Genomic DNA, 20,641 nt, shown 5'->3' on the forward strand with positions numbered 1-20,641 from the left:
CCTACACTCCGCAGACAAATTTCTGCATGACAACATTTATTTGTTCAAAACATGTAATTATATTTTCATGACATGTATTTTTATTTTCAATACATGTAATTACATTTTCATTACATGTATTTATATTTCCAATGCATGTATTTATATTTTCAACACATGTACATGTAGTTGTTGCCCCACCGGGTTGGCCGACCGCGCAATATGGCAGAGCTCCGTGTGAAAATAAATACATAAATAAATGTAAAAACATGTATTGAAAATATAAATACATGTAATGTAAATATGATTACATGTATTGAAAATATAAATACATGTAATGAAAATATAATTCAATGTTTTAAAAATTTAAATACAAGTAATGAAAATAATCATTACATGTATTGAAAGTATAACTACAATGTAATGAAAATAAATTGTGGCTAGAAATATTGAAACACTCAGACATAGGTTAGTTTTACAATACAACTTGATAACTCAGTTGGTAAGACAGTTCGGAGTGCAAATTCAAAGTTGGTAAGTAACCATGTTAACAACAGGCAAAATGTTTGGTGGTAATTTCTGTGGTATAATTAAAGTTTGTTTGAAACTATTGGATAATTCAAAACTACTTATAAGAAGGCAGGCATGTCTAAATTTTTTACTTGATTTGTCTAGTTCCAGACAATAGGGCGTCGGAGAGAGCAAATTGACATCAATAACCGTTGCTGACGTGTCATTTAACTTTACTGGAGCGAACTTCAGTAAATGAATCCATGACGGTTAGGATATTGATCAAGGGAGAGATACTTTTATCACGAGAAGGTGTGTGAATCAAATTGAACATTTATTGTGTAGAGAGCAAACAGATACCGTTACTGACGTGTAACTTGAGGCTACTGAAGCACTAGTTCAGAAATCATTGGGGCTAGAAATATTGATAGAAAAGTGAAAGAGTTCTCATGCGACGAGTGTGTGCATCAAAGCGATATTAACAAACAGAAAAGTCAAGAGTCTTGAAGAGCGATATTGATCTACCGGTAGCAGTTGATGTATAATTTATTTGATGCAACCCGAGAAACACTTGGTTGAATATGTGACAAGATAACTAGTTTGGAATTTGAACCTGCCACTTATTTGTGGCTGATAAACCGAAAGTCAGTGGTTCAAATCCCGTTCTTAAAACCAAGGAAAAGAAAGAGTCAAATACTATGTTTGCAAAAGACTTTACATTATAGTGGTTGATGTCTATGTTGAAACACGAGAAGCTGTTGGGTAAACCAAGCTTCAAACTCCTGTATCGTTTGTTATATAATTCTTTACGCTGCTGTTATTGCACTGTGTGAATTTTACAGATATTGGTTCTACAAGGGCATACTAATAGAACACGACTTTCATAACAAAAAGCGATTTCTGAAGTTAAGTTATTAACATATAAAACGCTCTAGTAGTTCGAGCATCTGATTGGTTGATTAGCGCGTAGTGGAAGATAATTATAAGTTAACACACAAGCGCGAGTGGAATACCGAAAAATATAGCGCTTCTGCGTCCCATATCCAACGAAGCCGAAATACGCACTGTGTAATAAAAACAGAGGAAGGAGGATATAAAACAGAGGCCGTAGATTATATATTTATCCCCCTAGTAGTTCGAGCATCTGATTGGTGGATCAGCGCGTACTGGAAGATAAAACAAATTAATTTGCAAGCAGACTAAAGTTCATTGGGATTTCTAACTGGAACTAACTGGCTTACATACAAATGTTCTATCAATTGGGCAACTTAGTCATGGTTTGATAATCTCATTAACGTGATTTGCAAATAAACTTGTAACAATGACAATTTGAGTGTACCCATGCAGTTAAATCGTTATGGTGTAAATGCTTAAGAACATTAAGTAAAGTGGAATTTATTCAATCGGGAATACCGACATTGGAAAAGAAGTTAGACTACCAACAACTGCTTGATTGGCTAAGTTGGTAAGGACCTTCATGTCAATTCCAAAGTCAAAGGTTCAAATCAGGTAACACAATCTGGCAGAGAGTTAGTTGGAAAGTAGTATTTTATTTCTAGACTTGTAATAGTTCAGACTAGAAAGGTAAATTGGGAACCGGTCTGGGTTTATAGCGCTTTCAGTATATCCGGTACCTGAAGCTATGGCTTCGTATAGGTATTAAGCAGTTTTACTATAAAACCCGATGCTGACGTGTCATTAAAAAAAAAAAACTACTGATGCAACTGTTAAATAATTGTGGCTAGAAATATTGATACACAGAGAGACAAATTAATCAAGCGAGGAGCGGGTGGTGCCAAGTGAACATAACATCTAGAATGGTGAAGAACCTTGACGAGTGGTATTGATCTACAGGTTGTCAGTAGATGTTTATGATGCAACAGGGGTGACTATTGGGCCAACATCCGTACTTACTCCTTGTAAAATATTTTGTACTTTGTTATAATAAACAATAAATTTGTGTTTTTACAGATTTATTTGAAGAGAGAGATAATACTTTAATGTGCTATTCTTTCTAGTTTAAATGAAAAGCTTTTTTCTTCTTCTTTAAAAACAAGGCCAAACGCAGAAACATCCAAAGAGAGTTGTAATATGTTCGTGTATTTATTTTTATTTTTAATAATCGCTCAAGCGTTCGTTTTCAATTGTACTCATTGGTACTTATTGATGTTAGAACTATAGTCTAGACCAGATTTAAAAACAAAAAGGCTCTTGTTAATGGAGTGAGCAGCATTTACCCAATTTTGGGGTGCTGAATCCGAAAATCGGGGATACCAAGCCGAATTTAAGGTGACTTATCGACGAATTCAACAAAACTATTAAAAATATGAAACATGCAAAACATCCATGACGGCTAGGAATATTGATCAAAGGAAAGATACTTTTATCACGAGAAGGTGTGTAAATCAAAGTGAATATTTATTGTGCAGAGAGCAAACAGATACCGTTACTGACGTGTAACTTGAGGCTACTGAAGCACTAGTTCAGAAATCATTGGGGCTAGAAATATTGATAGAAAAGTGAAAGAGTTCTCATGCGACGAGTGTGTGCATCAAAGCGATATTAACAAACAGAAAAGTCAAGAATCTTGAAGAGCGATATTGATCTACCGGTAGCGGTTGATGTATAATTTATTTGATGCAACCCGAGAAACACTTGGTTGAATATGTGACAAGATAACTAGTTTGGAATTTGAACCTGTCACTTATTTGTGGCTGATAAACCGAAAGTCAGTGGTTCAAATCCCGTTCTTAAAACCAAGGAAAAGAAAGAGTAAAATACTATGTTTGCAAAAGACTTTACATTATAGTGGTTGATGTCTGTGTTGAAACATGAGAAGCTGTTGGGTAAACCAATCTTCAAACTCCCGTATGATTTGTTATATAATTCTTTACGCTGCTTTTATTGTACTGTTTGTGTTTTACAGATATTGGTTCTACAAGGGCATACTAATGGAACACGACTTTCATAACAAAAAGCGATTTCTGAAGTTAAGTTATAAACATATAAAACTCTCTAGTAGTTCGAGCATCTGATTGGTTGATTAGCGCGTAGTGGAAGATAATTATAAGTTAACACATAAGCGCGAGTGGAATACGGAAAAATATAGCGCTTCTGCGTCCCATATCCAACGAAGCCGAAATACGCACTGTGTAATAAAAACAGAGGAAGTAGGATATAAAACAGAGGTTGTAGATTATGTATTTACCCCCCTAGTAGTTCGAGCATCTGATTGGTGGATCAGCGCGTACTGGAAGATAAAACAGATTAATATGCAAGCAGACTAAAGTTCATTGGGATTTCTAACTGGAACTAACTGGCTTACATACAGGTGTTCTATCAATTGGGCAACTTAGTCATGGGTTGATAATCTCATTAACCTGGTTTGCAAATAAACTTGTAAAAATGACAATTTGAGTGTACCCATGCAGTTAAATCGTTATGGTGTAAATGCTTAAGAACATTAGGTAAAGTGGAATTTATTCAATCGGGAATACCGACATTGGCGAAGAAGTTAGACTACCAACAACTGCTTGATTGGCTAAGTTGGTAAGGACCTTTATTTCAATTCCAAAGTCAAAGGTTCAAATCAGGTAACACAATCTGGCAGAGAGTTAGTTGGAAAGTAGTATTTTATTTCTAGACTTGTAATAGTTCAGACTAGAAAGGTAAATTGGGAACCGGTCTGGGTTTATAGCGCTTTCAGTATCTCCGGTACCTGAAGCTATGGCTTCGTATAGGTATTAAGCAATTTTACTATAAAACCCGATGCTGACGTGTCATTAAAACAAAAACTACTGATGCAACTGTTAAATAATTGTGGCTAGAAATATTGATACACAGAGAGACAAATTAATCAAGCGAGGAGTGGGTGGTGCCAAGTGAACATAACATATAGAATGGTGAAGAACCTTGACGAGTGGTATTGATCTACAGGTTGTCAGTAGATGTTTATGATGCAACAGGAGTGACTATTGGGCAAACATCCATACCTACTCATTAATGTTTTGTAGCTCCTTGAGATCGTGGGTAAAAAGTGTTTTCTTTTAAAAATATACTCAGAAAACAAAGACCGGTAACATCAACTTGTTCATGATTTTTTTATATGATTTTGCCATTGAATGGTCTTGATAAGAAATTAGAAGAAAACAAAAACACTCAGACAAGGTTAGTTTTGCAATAAAACTTGATAACTCATTTGGTAAGACAGTTCGAAGTGCAAATTCAAGTTTGGTAAGAAACCAATGTTAACGACAGGCAAAATGTTTTTGATGGTAATTTGTGTGGTATAATTAAAGTTTGTTTGAAACTATTTGATAATTCGAACAACTTTTGAGAAGGCAGGCATGTCTAAATTTTTAAATTGATTTGTCTAGTTCCAGAAAATAGGGCGTCGGAGAGAGCAAACTGACATCAATAACCGTTGCTGACGTGTCATTTAACTTAACTGGAGCGAACTTCAGTAAATGAATCCATGACGGCTTGGAATATTGATCAAGGGAGAGATACTTTTATCACGAGAAGGTGTGTGAATCAAAGTGAACATTTATTGTGTAGAGAGCAAACAGATACCGTTACTGACGTGTAACTTGAGGCTACTGAAGCACTATTTTAGAAATCATTGGGGCTAGAAATATTGATAGAAAAGTGAAAGAGTTCTCATGCGACGAGTGTGTGCATCGAGCGATATTAACAAACAGAAAAGTCAAGAATCTTGAAGAGCGATATTGATCTACCGGTAGCGGTTGATGTATAATTTATTTGATGCAACCCGAGAAACACTTGGTTGAATATGTGACAAGATAACTTGTTTGGAATTTGAACCTGTCACTTATTTGTGGCTGACAAACCGAAATTCAGTGGTTCAAATCCCGTTCTTAAAACCAAGGAAAAGAAAGAGTCAAATACTATGTTTGCAAAAGACTTTACATTACAGTGGTTGATGTCTATGTTGAAACTCGAGAAGCTGTTGGGTAAACCAATCTTCAAACTCCTGTATCATTTGTTATATAATTCTTTACGCTGCTGTTATTGTACTGTTTGTGTTTTACAGATATTAGTTCTACAAGGGCATATTAATGGAACACGACTTTCATAACAAAAAGCGATTTCTGAAGTTATGTTATAAACATATAAAACTCTCTAATAGTTCGAGCATCTGATTGGTTGATTAGCGCGTAGTGGAAGATAATTATAAGTTAACACATAAGCGCGAGTGGAATACGGAAAAATATAGCGCTTCTGCGTCCCATATCCAACGAAGCCGAAATACGCACTGTGTAATAAAAACAGAGGAAGGAGGATATAAAACAGAGGCCGTAGATTATATATTTATCCCCCTAGTAGTTCGAGCATCTGATTGGTGGATCAGCGCGTACTGGAAGATAAAACAAATTAATTTGCAAGCAGACTAAAGTTCATTGGAATTTCTAACTGGAACTAACTGGCTTACATACAAATGTTCTATCAATTGGGCAACTTAGTCATGGTTTGATAATCTCATTAACGTGATTTGCAAATAAACTTGTAACAATGACAATTTGAGTGTACCCATGCAGTTAAATCGTTATGGTGTAAATGCTTAAGAACATTAAGTAAAGTGGAATTTATTCAATCGGGAATACCGACATTGGAAAAGAAGTTAGACTACCAACAACTGCTTGATTGGCTAAGTTGGTAAGGACCTTCATGTCAATTCCAAAGTCAAAGGTTCAAATCCGGTAACACAATCTGGCAGAGAGTTAGTTGGAAAGTAGTATTTTATTTCTAGACTTGTAATAGTTCAGACTAGAAAGGTAAATTGGGAACCGGTCTGGGTTTATAGCGCTTTCAGTATATCCGGTACCTGAAGCTATGGCTTCGTATAGGTATTAAGCAATTTTACTATAAAACCCGATGCTGACGTGTCATTAAAAAAAAAAAACTACTGATGCAACTGTTAAATAATTGTGGCTAGAAATATTGATACACAGAGAGACAAATTAATCAAGCGAGGAGCGGGTGGTGCCAAGTGAACATAACATCTAGAATGGTGAAGAACCTTGACGAGTGGTATTGATCTACAGGTTGTCAGTAGATGTTTATGATGCAACAGGGGTGACTATTGGGCCAACATCCGTACTTACTCCTTGTAAAATAGTTTGTACTTTGTTATATTAAACACATTTGTGTTTTTACAGATTTATTTGAAGAGAGAGGTAATACTTTAATGTGCTATTCTTTCTAGTTTAAATGAAAAGCTTTTTTCTTCTTCTTTAAAAACAAGGCCAAACGCAGAAACATCCAAAGAGAGTTGTAATATGTTCGTGTATTTATTTTTATTTTTAATAATAGCTCAAGCGTTCGTTTTCAATTGTACTCATTGGTACTTATTGATGTTAGACCTATAGTCTAGACCAGATTTAAGAACAAAAAGGCTCTTGTTAATGGAGTGAGCAGCATTTACCCAATTCTGGGGTGCTGAATCCGAAAATCGGGGATACCAAGCCGAATTTAAGGTGACTTATCGACGAATTCAACAAAACTATTAAAAATATGAAACATGCAAAACATCCATGACGGCTAGGAATATTGATCAAAGGAAAGATACTTTTATCACGAGAAGGTGTGTAAATCAAAGTGAATATTTATTGTGCAGAGAGCAAACAGATACCGTTACTGACGTGTAACTTGAGGCTACTGATGCACTAGTTCATAAATCATTGGGGCTAGAAATATTGATAGAAAAGTGAAAGAGTTCTCATGCGACGAGTGTGTGCATCAAAGCGATATTAACAAACAGAAAAGTCAAGAATCTTAAAGAGGGATATTGATCTACCGGTAGCGGTTGATGTATAATTTATTTGATGCAACCCAAGAAGCACTTGGTTAAATATGTGACAAGATAACTAGTTTGAAATTTGAACCTGTCACTTATTTGTGGCTGACAAACCGAAAGTCAGTGGTTCAAATCCCGTTCTTAAAACCAAAGAAAAGGAAGAGTCATAAACTATGTTTGCAAAAGACTTTACTTGTAGTCGTTGATGTCTATGTTGAAACATAAGAAGCTGTTGGGTAAACCAATCTTCAAACTCCTATATCATTTGTTATATTACGCTGCTGTTATTGTACTGTGTGATTTTACAGATATTGGTTCTACAAGGGCAAATTAATGGAACACGACTTTCATAACAAAAATCGACTTCTGAAGTAAAGTTAATACTTTCTAGTAGTTCGAGCATCTGATTGGTGGATTAGCGCGTAGTGGAAGATAATATATGTTATCACACAAGCGCGATCGAAATACGGAAAATTATAGCGCTTCTGCTTCCCATATCCAACGAAGCCGAAATACGCACTGTGTAATAAAAACAGAGGAGGTAGGATATAAAACAGAGGACGTAGATTATGTATTTATCCCCCTAGTAGTTCGAGCATCTGATTGGTGGATCAGCGCGTACTGGAAGATAAAACAAATTAATATGCAAGCAGACTAAAGTTCATTGGGATTTCTAACTGGAACTAACTGGCTTACATACATGTGCTCTATCAATTGGGCAACTTAGTCATGGGTTGATAATCTCATTAACGTGGTTTGCAAATAAACTTGTAACAATGACAATTTGAGTGTACCCATGCAGTTAAATCGTTATGGTGTAAATGCTTAAGAACATTAAGTAAAGTGGAATTTATTCAATCGGGAATACCGATATTGGCGAAGAAGTTAGACTACCAACAATTGCTTGATTAGCTAAGTTGGTAAGGACCTTCATGTCAATTCCAAAGTCAAAGGTTCAAATCAGGTATCACAATCTGGCAGAGAGTTAGTTGGAAAGTAGTATTTTATTTCTAGACTTGTAATAGTTCAGACTAGAAAGGTAAATTGGGAACCGGTCTGGGTTTATAGTGCTTTCAGTATCTCCGGTACCTGAAGCTATGGCTTCGTATAGGTATTAAGCAGTTTTACTATAAAACCCGATGCTGACGTGTCATTAAAAAGAAAAAAAACTACTGATGCAACTGTTAAATAATTGTGGCTAGAAATATTGATACACAGAGAGACAAATTAATCAAGCGAGGAGCGGGTGGTGTCAAGTGAACATAACATCTAGAATGGTGAAGAACCTTGACGAGTGGTATTGATCTACAGGTTGTCAGTAGATGTTTATGATGCAACAGGGGTGACTATTGGGCCAACATCCGTACTTACTCCTTGTAAAATATTTTGTACTTTGTTATATTAAACAATAAATTTGTGTTTTTACAGATTTATTTGAAGAGAGAGGTAATACTTTACTGTGCTATTCTTTCTAGTTTAAATGAAAAGCCTTTTTCTTCTTCTTTAAAAACAAGGCCAAACGCAGAAACATTCAAAGAGAGTTGTAATATGTTCGTGTATTTATTTTTATTTTTAATAATCGCTCAAGCGTTCGTTTTCAATTGTACTCATTGGTACTTATTGATGTTAGACCTATAGTCTAGACCAGATTTAAGAACAAAAAGGCTCTTGTTAATGGAGTGAGCAGCATTTACCCAATTTTGGGGTGCTGAATCCGAAAATCGGGGATACCAAGCCAAATTTAAGGTGACTTATCGACGAATTCAACAAAACTATTAAAAATATGAAACATGCAAAACATCCATGACGGCTAGGAATATTGATCAAAGGAAAGATACTTTTATCACGAGAAGGTGTGTAAATCAAAGTGAATATTTATTGTGCAGAGAGCAAACAGATACCGTTACTGACGTGTAACTTGAGGCTACTGATGCACTAGTTCATAAATCATTGGGGCTAGAAATATTGATAGAAAAGTGAAAGAGTTCACATGCGACGAGTGTGTGCATCAAAGCGATATTAACAAACAGAAAAGTCAAGAATCTTAAAGAGGGATATTGATCTACCGGTAGCGGTTGATGTATAATTTATTTGATGCAACCCAAGAAACACTTGGTTAAATATGTGACAAGATAACTAGTTTGAAATTTGAACCTGTCACTTATTTGTGGCTGACAAACCGAAAGTCAGTGGTTCAAATCCCGTTCTTAAAACCAAGGAAAAGAAAGAGTAAAATACTATGTTTGCAACAGACTTTACATTACAGTGGTTGATGTCTATGTTGAAACATGAGAAGCTGTTGGGTAAACCAATCTTCAAACTCCCGTATGATTTGTTATATAATTCTTTACGCTGCTTTTATTGTACTGTGTGATTTTTACAGATATTGGTTCTACAAGGGCATACTAATGGAACACGACTTTCATAACAAAAAGCGATTTCTGAAGTTATGTTATAAACATATAAAACTCTCTAGTAGTTCGAGCATCTGATTGGTTGATTAGCGCGTAGTGGAAGATAATTATAAGTTAACACATAAGCGCGAGTGGAATACGGAAAAATATAGCGCTTCTGCGTCCCATATCCAACGAAGCCGAAATACGCACTGTGTAATAAAAACAGAGGAAGTAGGATATAAAACAGAGGTCGTAGGTTATGTATTCACCCCCCTAGTAGTTCGAGCATCTGATTGGTGGATCAGCGCGTACTGGAAGATAAAACAGATAAATATGCAAGCAGACTAAAGTTCCTTGGGATTTCTAACTGGAACTAACTGGCTTACATACAGGTGTTCTATCAATTGGGCAACTTAGTCATGGGTTGATAATCTCATTAACCTGGTTTGCAAATAAACTTGTAACAATGACAATTTGAGTGTATCCATGCAGTTAAATCGTTATGGTGTAAATGCTTAAGAACATTAGGTAAAGTGGAATTTATTCAATCGGGAATACCGACATTGGCGAAGAAGTTAGACTAACAACAACTGCTTGATTAGCTAAGTTGGTAAGGACCTTTATTTCAATTCCAAAGTCAAAGGTTCAAATCAGGTAACACAATCTGGCAGAGAGTTAGTTGGAAAGTAGTATTTTATTTCTAGACTTGTAATAGTTCAGACTAGAAAGGTAAATTGGGAACCGGTCTGGGTTTATAGCGCTTTCAGTATCTCCGGTACCTGAAGCTATGGCTTCGTATAGGTATTAAGCAATTTGACTATAAAACCCGATGCTGACGTGTCATTAAAACAAAAACTACTGATGCAACTGTTAAATTGTGGCTAGAAATATTGATACACAGAGAGACAAATTAATCAAGCGAGGAGTGGGTGGTGCCAAGTGAACATAACATATAGAATGGTGAAGAACCTTGACGAGTGGTATTGATCTACAGGTTGTCAGTAGATGTTTATGATGCAACAGGAGTGACTATTGGGCAAACATCCATACCTACTCATTAATGTTTTGTAGCTCCTTTAGATCGTGGGTAAAAAGTGTTTTCTTTTAAAAATATACTCAGAAAACAAAGACCGGTAACATCAACTTGTTCATGATTTTTTTATATGATTTTGCCATTGAATGGTCTTGATAAGAAATTAGAAGAAAACAAAAACACTCAGACAAGGTTAGTTTTGCAATAAAACTTGATAACTCATTTGGTAAGACAGTTCGAAGTGCAAATTCAAGTTTGGTAAGAAACCAATGTTAACGACAGGCAAAATGTTTTTGATGGTAATTTGTGTGGTATAATTAAAGTTTGTTTGAAACTATTTGATAATTCGAACAACTTTTGAGAAGGCAGGCATGTCTAAATTTTTAAATTGATTTGTCTAGTTCCAGAAAATAGGGCGTCGGAGAGAGCAAACTGACATCAATAACCGTTGCTGACGTGTCATTTAACTTAACTGGAGCGAACTTCAGTAAATGAATCCATGACGGCTTGGAATATTGATCAAGGGAGAGATACTTTTATCACGAGAAGGTGTGTGAATCAAAGTGAACATTTATTGCGTAGAGAGCAAACAGATACCGTTACTGACGTGTAACTTGAGGCTACTGAAGCACTATTTTAGAAATCATTGGGGCTAGAAATATTGATAGAAAAGTGAAAGAGTTCTCATGCGACGAGTGTGTGCATCGAGCGATATTAACAAACAGAAAAGTCAAGAATCTTGAAGAGCGATATTGATCTACCGGTAGCGGTTGATGTATAATTTATTTGATGCAACCCGAGAAACACTTGGTTATGTGACAAGATAACTTGTTTGGAATTTGAACCTGTCACTTATTTGTGGCTGACAAACCGAAATTCAGTGGTTCAAATCCCGTTCTTAAAACCAAGGAAAAGAAAGAGTCAAATACTATGTTTGCAAAAGACTTTACATTACAGTGGTTGATGTCTATGTTGAAACTCGAGAAGCTGTTGGGTAAACCAATCTTCAAACTCCTGTATCATTTGTTATATAATTCTTTACGCTGCTGTTATTGTACTGTTTGTGTTTTACAGATATTAGTTCTACAAGGGCATATTAATGGAACACGACTTTCATAACAAAAAGCGATTTCTGAAGTTATGTTATAAACATATAAAACTCTCTAATAGTTCGAGCATCTGATTGGTTGATTAGCGCGTAGTGGAAGATAATTATAAGTTAACACATAAGCGCGAGTGGAATACGGAAAAATATAGCGCTTCTGCGTCCCATATCCAACGAAGCCGAAATACGCACTGTGTAATAAAAACAGAGGAAGGAGGATATAAAACAGAGGCCGTAGATTATATATTTATCCCCCTAGTAGTTCGAGCATCTGATTGGTGGATCAGCGCGTACTGGAAGATAAAACAAATTAATTTGCAAGCAGACTAAAGTTCATTGGAATTTCTAACTGGAACTAACTGGCTTACATACAAATGTTCTATCAATTGGGCAACTTAGTCATGGTTTGATAATCTCATTAACGTGATTTGCAAATAAACTTGTAACAATGACAATTTGAGTGTACCCATGCAGTTAAATCGTTATGGTGTAAATGCTTAAGAACATTAAGTAAAGTGGAATTTATTCAATCGGGAATACCGACATTGGAAAAGAAGTTAGACTACCAACAACTGCTTGATTGGCTAAGTTGGTAAGGACCTTCATGTCAATTCCAAAGTCAAAGGTTCAAATCCGGTAACACAATCTGGCAGAGAGTTAGTTGGAAAGTAGTATTTTATTTCTAGACTTGTAATAGTTCAGACTAGAAAGGTAAATTGGGAACCGGTCTGGGTTTATAGCGCTTTCAGTATATCCGGTACCTGAAGCTATGGCTTCGTATAGGTATTAAGCAATTTTACTATAAAACCCGATGCTGACGTGTCATTAAAAAAAAAAAACTACTGATGCAACTGTTAAATAATTGTGGCTAGAAATATTGATACACAGAGAGACAAATTAATCAAGCGAGGAGCGGGTGGTGCCAAGTGAACATAACATCTAGAATGGTGAAGAACCTTGACGAGTGGTATTGATCTACAGGTTGTCAGTAGATGTTTATGATGCAACAGGGGTGACTATTGGGCCAACATCCGTACTTACTCCTTGTAAAATAGTTTGTACTTTGTTATATTAAACACATTTGTGTTTTTACAGATTTATTTGAAGAGAGAGGTAATACTTTAATGTGCTATTCTTTCTAGTTTAAATGAAAAGCTTTTTTCTTCTTCTTTAAAAACAAGGCCAAACGCAGAAACATCCAAAGAGAGTTGTAATATGTTCGTGTATTTATTTTTATTTTTAATAATAGCTCAAGCGTTCGTTTTCAATTGTACTCATTGGTACTTATTGATGTTAGACCTATAGTCTAGACCAGATTTAAGAACAAAAAGGCTCTTGTTAATGGAGTGAGCAGCATTTACCCAATTCTGGGGTGCTGAATCCGAAAATCGGGGATACCAAGCCGAATTTAAGGTGACTTATCGACGAATTCAACAAAACTATTAAAAATATGAAACATGCAAAACATCCATGACGGCTAGGAATATTGATCAAAGGAAAGATACTTTTATCACGAGAAGGTGTGTAAATCAAAGTGAATATTTATTGTGCAGAGAGCAAACAGATACCGTTACTGACGTGTAACTTGAGGCTACTGATGCACTAGTTCATAAATCATTGGGGCTAGAAATATTGATAGAAAAGTGAAAGAGTTCTCATGCGACGAGTGTGTGCATCAAAGCGATATTAACAAACAGAAAAGTCAAGAATCTTAAAGAGGGATATTGATCTACCGGTAGCGGTTGATGTATAATTTATTTGATGCAACCCAAGAAACACTTGGTTAAATATGTGACAAGATAACTAGATTGAAATTTGAACCTGTCACTTATTTGTGGCTGACAAACCGAAAGTCAGTGGTTCAAATCCCGTTCTTAAAACCAAAGAAAAGGAAGAGTCATAAACTATGTTTGCAAAAGACTTTACTTGTAGTCGTTGATGTCTATGTTGAAACATAAGAAGCTGTTGGGTAAACCAATCTTCAAACTCCTATATCATTTGTTATATTACGCTGCTGTTATTGTACTGTGTGATTTTACAGATATTGGTTCTACAAGGGCAAATTAATGGAACACGACTTTCATAACAAAAATCGACTTCTGAAGTAAAGTTAATACTTTCTAGTAGTTCGAGCATCTGATTGGTGGATTAGCGCGTAGTGGAAGATAATATATGTTATCACACAAGCGCGATCGAAATACGGAAAATTATAGCGCTTCTGCTTCCCATATCCAACGAAGCCGAAATACGCACTGTGTAATAAAAACAGAGGAGGTAGGATATAAAACAGAGGACGTAGATTATGTATTTATCCCCCTAGTAGTTCGAGCATCTGATTGGTGGATCAGCGCGTACTGGAAGATAAAACAAATTAATATGCAAGCAGACTAAAGTTCATTGGGATTTCTAACTGGAACTAACTGGCTTACATACATGTGTTCTATCAATTGGGCAACTTAGTCATGGGTTGATAATCTCATTAACGTGGTTTGCAAATAAACTTGTAACAATGACAATTTGAGTGTACCCATGCAGTTAAATCGTTATGGTGTAAATGCTTAAGAACATTAAGTAAAGTGGAATTTATTCAATCGGGAATACCGACATTGGCGAAGAAGTTAGACTACCAACAATTGCTTGATTAGCTAAGTTGGTAAGGACCTTCATGTCAATTCCAAAGTCAAAGGTTCAAATCAGGTATCACAATCTGGCAGAGAGTTAGTTGGAAAGTAGTATTTTATTTCTAGACTTGTAATAGTTCAGACTAGAAAGGTAAATTGGGAACCGGTCTGGGTTTATAGTGCTTTCAGTATCTCCGGTACCTGAAGCTATGGCTTCGTATAGGTATTAAGCAGTTTTACTATAAAACCCGATGCTGACGTGTCATTAAAAAGAAAAAAAACTACTGATGCAACTGTTAAATAATTGTGGCTAGAAATATTGATACACAGAGAGACAAATTAATCAAGCGAGGAGCGGGTGGTGCCAAGTGAACATAACATCTAGAATGGTGAAGAACCTTGACGAGTGGTATTGATCTACAGGTTGTCAGTAGATGTTTATGATGCAACAGGAGTGACTATTGGGCCAACATCCGTACTTACTCCTTGTAAAATATTTTGTACTTTGTTATATTAAACAATAAATTTGTGTTTTTACAGATTTATTTGAAGAGAGAGGTAATACTTTACTGTGCTATTCTTTCTAGTTTAAATGAAAAGCCTTTTTCTTCTTCTTTAAAAACAAGGCCAAACGCAGAAACATCCAAAGAGAGTTGTAATATGTTCGTGTATTTATTTTTATTTTTAATAATCGCTCAAGCGTTCGTTTTCAATTGTACTCATTGGTACTTATTGATGTTAGACCTATAGTCTAGACCAGATTTAAGAACAAAAAGGCTCTTGTTAATGGAGTGAGCAGCATTTACCCAATTTTGGGGTGCTGAATCCGAAAATCGGGGATACCAAGCCGAATTTAAGGTGACTTATCGACGAATTCAACAAAACTATTAAAAATATGAAACATGCAAAACATCCATGACGGCTAGGAATATTGATCAAAGGAAAGATACTTTTATCACGAGAAGGTGTGTAAATCAAAGTGAATATTTATTGTGCAGAGAGCAAACAGATACCGTTACTGACGTGTAACTTGAGGCTACTGATGCACTAGTTCATAAATCATTGGGGCTAGAAATATTGATAGAAAAGTGAAAGAGTTCACATGCGACGAGTGTGTGCATCAAAGCGATATTAACAAACAGAAAAGTCAAGAATCTTAAAGAGGGATATTGATCTACCGGTAGCGGTTGATGTATAATTTATTTGATGCAACCCAAGAAACACTTGGTTAAATATGTGACAAGATAACTAGTTTGAAATTTGAACCTGTCACTTATTTGTGGCTGACAAACCGAAAGTCAGTGGTTCAAATCCCGTTCTTAAAACCAAGGAAAAGAAAGAGTAAAATACTATGTTTGCAAAAGACTTTACATTACAGTGGTTGATGTCTATGTTGAAACATGAGAAGCTGTTGGGTAAACCAATCTTCAAACTCCCGTATGATTTGTTATATAATTCTTTACGCTGCTTTTATTGTACTGTGTGATTTTTACAGATATTGGTTCTACAAGGGCATACTAATGGAACACGACTTTCATAACAAAAAGCGATTTCTGAAGTTATGTTATAAACATATAAAACTCTCTAGTAGTTCGAGCATCTGATTGGTTGATTAGCGCGTAGTGGAAGATAATTATAAGTTAACACATAAGCGCGAGTGGAATACGGAAAAATATAGCGCTTCTGCGTCCCATATCCAACGAAGCCGAAATACGCACTGTGTAATAAAAACAGAGGAAGTAGGATATAAAACAGAGGTCGTAGGTTATGTATTCACCCCCCTAGTAGTTCGAGCATCTGATTGGTGGATCAGCGCGTACTGGAAGATAAAACAAATTAATTTGCAAGCAGACTAAAGTTCATTGGGATTTCTAACTGGAACTAACTGGCTTACATACAAATGTTCTATCAATTGGGCAACTTAGTCATGGTTTGATAATCTCATTAACGTGATTTGCAAATAAACTTGTAACAATGACAATTTGAGTGTACCCATGCAGTTAAATCGTTATGGTGTAAATGCTTAAGAACATTAAGTAAAGTGGAATTTATTCAATCGGGAATACCGACATTGGCGAAGAAGTTAGACTACCAACAATTGCTTGATTGGCTAAGTTGGTAAGGACCTTCATGTCAATTCCAAAGTCAAAGGTTCAAATCCGGTAACACAATCTGGCAGAGAGTTAGTTGGAAAGTAGTATTTTATTTCTAGACTTGTAATAGTTCAGACTAGAAAGGTAAATTGGGAACCGGTCTGGGTTTATAGCGCTTTCAGTATATCCGGTACCTGAAGCTATGGCTTCGTATAGGTATTAAGCAATTTTACTATAAAACCCGATGCTGACGTGTCATTAAAAAAAAAAACTACTGATGCAACTGTTAAATAATTGTGGCTAGAAATATTGATACACAGAGAGACAAATTAATCAAGCGAGGAGCGGGTGGTGCCAAGTGAACATAACATCTAGAATGGTGAAGAACCTTGACGAGTGGTATTGATCTACAGGTTGTCAGTAGATGTTTATGATGCAACAGGGGTGACTATTGGGCCAACATCCGTACTTACTCCTTGTAAAATATTTTGTACTTTGTTATATTAAACACATTTGTGTTTTTACAGATTTATTTGAAGATAGAGGTAATACTTTAATGTGCTATTCTTTCTAGTTTAAATGAAAAGCTTTTTTCTTCTTCTTTAAAAACAAGGCCAAACGCAGAAACATCCAAAGAGAGTTGTAATATGTTCGTGTATTTATTTTTATTTTTAATAATCGCTCAAGCGTTCGTTTTCAATTGTACTCATTGGTACTTATTGATGTTAGACCTATAGTCTAGACCAGATTTAAGAACAAAAAGGCTCTTGTTAATGGAGTGAGCAGCATTTACCCAATTCTGGGGTGCTGAATCCGAAAATCGGGGATACCAAGCCGAATTTAAGGTGACTTATCGACGAATTCAACAAAACTATTAAAAATATGAAACATGCAAAACATCCATGACGGCTAGGAATATTGATCAAAGGAAAGATACTTTTATCACGAGAAGGTGTGTAAATCAAAGTGAATATTTATTGTGCAGAGAGCAAACAGATACCGTTACTGACGTGTAACTTGAGGCTACTGATGCACTAGTTCATAAATCATTGGGGCTAGAAATATTGATAGAAAAGTGAAAGAGTTCACATGCGACGAGTGTGTGCATCAAAGCGATATTAACAAACAGAAAAGTCAAGAATCTTAAAGAGGGATATTGATCTACCGGTAGCGGTTGATGTATAATTTATTTGATGCAACCCAAGAAACACTTGGTTAAATATGTGACAAGATAACTAGTTTGAAATTTGAACCTGTCACTTATTTGTGGCTGACAAACCGAAAGTCAGTGGTTCAAATCCCGTTCTTAAAACCAAGGAAAAGAAAGAGTAAAATACTATGTTTGCAAAAGACTTTACATTACAGTGGTTGATGTCTATGTTGAAACATGAGAAGCTGTTGGGTAAACCAATCTTCAAACTCCCGTATGATTTGTTATATAATTCTTTACGCTGCTTTTATTGTACTGTGTGATTTTTACAGATATTGGTTCTACAAGGGCATACTAATGGAACACGACTTTCATAACAAAAAGCGATTTCTGAAGTTATGTTATAAACATATAAAACTCTCTAGTAGTTCGAGCATCTGATTGGTTGATTAGCGCGTAGTGGAAGATAATTATAAGTTAACACATAAGCGCGAGTGGAATACGGAAAAATATAGCGCTTCTGCGTCCCATATCCAACGAAGCCGAAATACGCACTGTGTAATAAAAACAGAGGAAGTAGGATATAAAACAGAGGTCGTAGGTTATGTATTCACCCCCCTAGTAGTTCGAGCATCTGATTGGTGGATCAGCGCGTACTGGAAGATAAAACAGATAAATATGCAAGCAGACTAAAGTTCCTTGGGATTTCTAACTGGAACTAACTGGCTTACATACAGGTGTTCTATCAATTGGGCAACTTAGTCATGGGTTGATAATCTCATTAACCTGGTTTGCAAATAAACTTGTAACAATGACAATTTGAGTGTATCCATGCAGTTAAATCGTTATGGTGTAAATGCTTAAGAACATTAGGTAAAGTGGAATTTATTCAATCGGGAATACCGACATTGGCGAAGAAGTTAGACTAACAACAACTGCTTGATTAGCTAAGTGTAAGGACCTTTATTTCAATTCCAAAGTCAAAGGTTCAAATCAGGTAACACAATCTGGCAGAGAGTTAGTTGGAAAGTAGTATTTTATTTCTAGACTTGTAATAGTTCAGACTAGAAAGGTAAATTGGGAACCGGTCTGGGTTTATAGCGCTTTCAGTATCTCCGGTACCTGAAGCTATGGCTTCGTATAGGTATTAAGCAATTTAAGCAATTTTAATGTGCTATTCTTTCTAGTTTAAATGAAAAGCTTTTTTCTTCTTCTTTAAAAACAAGGCCAAACGCAGAAACATCCAAAGAGAGTTGTAATATGTTCGTGTATTTATTTTTATTTTTAATAATCGCTCAAGCGTTCGTTTTCAATTGTACTCATTGGTACTTATTGATGTTAGACCTATAGTCTAGACCAGATTTAAGAACAAAAAGGCTCTTGTTAATGGAGTGAGCAGCATTTACCCAATTCTGGGGTGCTGAATCCGAAAATCGGGGATACCAAGCCGAATTTAAGGTGACTTATCGACGAATTCAACAAAACTATTAAAAATATGAAACATGCAAAACATCCATGACGGCTAGGAATATTGATCAAAGGAAAGATACTTTTATCACGAGAAGGTGTGTAAATCAAAGTGAATATTTATTGTGCAGAGAGCAAACAGATACCGTTACTGACGTGTAACTTGAGGCTACTGATGCACTAGTTCATAAATCATTGGGGCTAGAAATATTGATAGAAAAGTGAAAGAGTTCTCATGCGACGAGTGTGTGCATCAAAGCGATATTAACAAACAGAAAAGTCAAGAATCTTAAAGAGGGATATTGATCTACCGGTAGCGGTTGATGTATAATTTATTTGATGCAACCCAAGAAACACTTGGTTAAATATGTGACAAGATAACTAGTTTGAAATTTGAACCTGTCACTTATTTGTGGCTGACAAACCGAAAGTCAGTGGTTCAAATCCCGTTCTTAAAACCAAAGAAAAGGAAGAGTCATAAACTATGTTTGCAAAAGACTTTACTTGTAGTCGTTGATGTCTATGTTGAAACATAAGAAGCTGTTGGGTAAACCAATCTTCAAACTCCTATATCATTTGTTATATTACGCTGCTTTTATTGTACTGTGTGATTTTACAGATATTGGTTCTACAAGGGCAAATTAATGGAACACGACTTTCATAACAAAAATCGACTTCTAAAGTAAAGTTAATACTTTCTAGTAGTTCGAGCATCTGATTGGTGGATTAGCGCGTAGTGGAAGATAATATATGTTATCACACAAGCGCGATCGAAATACGGAAAATTATAGCGCTTCTGCTTCCCATATCCAACGAAGCCGAAATACGCACTGTGTAATAAAAACAGAGGAGGTAGGATATAAAACAGAGGACGTAGATTATGTATTTATCCCCCTAGTAGTTCGAGCATCTGATTGGTGGATCAGCGCGTACTGGAAGATAAAACAAATTAATATGCAAGCAGACTAAAGTTCATTGGGATTTCTAACTGGAACTAACTGGCTTACATACATGTGTTCTATCAATTGGGCAACTTAGTCATGGGTTGATAATCTCATTAACGTGGTTTGCAAATAAACTTGTAACAATGACAATTTGAGTGTACCCATGCAGTTAAATCGTTATGGTGTAAATGCTTAAGAACATTAAGTAAAGTGGAATTTATTCAATCGGGAATACCGACATTGGCGAAGAAGTTAGACTACCAACAATTGCTTGATTAGCTAAGTTGGTAAGGACCTTCATGTCAATTCCAAAGTCAAAGGTTCAAATCAGGTATCACAATCTGGCAGAGAGTTAGTTGGAAAGTAGTATTTTATTTCTAGACTTGTAATAGTTCAGACTAGAAAGGTAAATTGGGAACCGGTCTGGGTTAATAGTGCTTTCAGTATCTCCGGTACCTGAAGCTATGGCTTCGTATAGGTATTAAGCAGTTTTACTATAAAACCCGATGCTGACGTGTCATTAAAA

General features: G+C 35.8%; 2 protein-coding genes across 2 annotated transcripts in view; both read left to right on the plus strand.

The window, feature by feature from the left end:
- Nucleotides 1-20,641, plus strand: part of LOC139942799 (uncharacterized) — a 215,735-nt gene that overhangs the window by 100,780 nt on the left and 94,314 nt on the right. The gene's annotated exons all lie outside the window — the stretch shown is intronic.
- The window catches only part of LOC139943402 (histone-lysine N-methyltransferase SUV39H2-like), a gene marked incomplete at its 3' end in the record, with an annotated part of 182,670 nt that overhangs the window by 87,619 nt on the left and 74,410 nt on the right, over nt 1-20,641 (plus strand). The window lies entirely within an intron of this gene.

This window comes from Asterias amurensis, chromosome 10 (genome assembly GCF_032118995.1).
Source record: "Asterias amurensis chromosome 10, ASM3211899v1".
NCBI classification, from domain to species: Eukaryota; Metazoa; Echinodermata; class Asteroidea; order Forcipulatida; family Asteriidae; genus Asterias; species Asterias amurensis.